We start from the raw sequence: 1,979 nt of genomic DNA, 5'->3' as shown, positions 1-1,979 counted from the left end.
TCCGCGGGCCGGCGGCGAAGCGCGGTGGCCAGGGGCCACGTGGCGGCGTGCCGTTGGCTCGGAGCGGCGGCGGATGCGTCCGGTGGCGGGCGGACATGTCCGGCGGCGGAGAGGGAGCGGGGCTAGGGTTTTGACTGCAAAAAATCCGGAGGGGAACACATATTTATAGGTAGAGGGAGCTAGGAGGCTCCAAATGAGGTGCGGTATTCGCCCACACGATCGTGATCAAACGACCGAGAGCATGGAGGGGGGTTTGGATGGGTTTTGGGCCACTTTGGAAGGGGTGTTGGGCTGCACACAAAAGAGGCTTTTACGGTTCCCCAGTTAACCGTTGGAGTATCGAACGAACTCCAAATGGCACGAAACTTGACAGGCGGTCTACCGGTGGTGTACCAAGGCCGCTTGGCAAACCTCGGGCCATTCCGAGAAAGTTTAACACCCGCTCACAACAAGAGAAAAAAGGGGGACGCCGAAGGACATAGGAGTGCCGGATTGCAAAACGGACAACGGGGAAAATGCTCGGATGCATGAGACGAACACGTTGCAATGCAATGCAATGCACATGATGACATGATAAAATGCAACACGCAAGCAAATGACATGGCAATGAGGGCGAATAACTGGAGGACACCTGGCGCATCGAATCCGGGGCATTACAGCCTCTTCCACGAGCAAAACATGATCAGCACCAAGACTCCATGGGTGTTAGAATCATTACTATGTAATCTAGATTATTGACTCTAGTGCTAGTGGGAGACTGAAGGAAATATGCCCTAGAGGCAATAATAAAGTTGTTATTTATATTTCCTTGTATCATGATAAATGTTTATTATTCATGCTAGAATTGTATTAACCGGAAACTTAGTACATGTGTGAATACATAAACAAAACAAAGTGTCCCTGGTATTCCTCTACTTGACTAGCTCGTTAATCAAAGATGGTTATGTTTCCTAACCATAAACATGTGTAGTCATTTGATGAACGGGATCACCTTATTAGAGAATGATGTGATGGACAAGACCCATCCGTTAGTTTAGCATAATGATTGTTAAGTTTTATTGATATTGCTTTCTTCATGACTTATACATATTCCTCTGACTATGAGATTATGCATCTCCCGAATACCAGAGGAACACCTTGTGTGCTATCAAAAGTCACAACGTAACTAGGTGATTATAAAGATGCTCTACAGGTGTCTCTGAAGGTGTTTGTTGGGTTGGCATAGATCGAGATTAGGATTTGTCACTCTGTGTACCGGAGACGTATCTCTGGGCCCTCTCAGTAATGATCATCACTATAAGCCTTGCAAGCAATGTGATTAATGAGTTAGTTGTGGGATGAAGCATTACAGAACGAGTAAAGAGACTTGCCGATAACGAGATTGAACTAGGTATGAAGATACCAACGATCGAATCTCGGGCAAGTAACATACCGATGACAAAGGGAACAATGTATGTTGTTGTGCGGTTTGACCGACAAAGATCTTCATAGAATATGTAGGAGCCAATATGAGCATCCAGGTTCCGCTATTGGTTATTGATCTGAGATTTGCCTCGATCATGTCTACATAGTTCTCGAACCTGTAGCGTCCGCACGCTTAACGTTCGATGATGATTTGTATTATGAGTTATGTGTTTTGGTGACCGAAGTTTGTTCGGAGTCCCAGATGAGATCACGGACATGACGAGGAGTCTCGAAATGGTCGAGAGATAAAGATTGATATATTGGAAGGTTACATTTGGACACCGAAATGGTTTCAGGAAGTATCGGATGAGTTTCGGAGTACCGGGAGGTTAGCGGAACCCGTCGGGGGACTATTGGCCTTCATGGGCCCTAGTGGAGAGAGGAGGCCGGCGGCTAGGTGGAGGCACGTGCCCCCCAAGCCCAAACCAAATTGGACTAGGGGTGGGGGGCGCGGCCCCCCTTTCCTTCTTCTCCTCCACCTCTTTCCCGTTCCCCCCTTCTCCGGAAAGGAAAGG

Source organism: Triticum dicoccoides, chromosome 2B (assembly GCF_002162155.2).
Source record: "Triticum dicoccoides isolate Atlit2015 ecotype Zavitan chromosome 2B, WEW_v2.0, whole genome shotgun sequence".
In the NCBI taxonomy this organism is placed as follows: Eukaryota; Viridiplantae; Streptophyta; class Magnoliopsida; order Poales; family Poaceae; genus Triticum; species Triticum dicoccoides.
The sequence above is the reverse complement of the archived record's forward strand: the minus strand, read 5'-3'. Positions refer to the sequence as shown.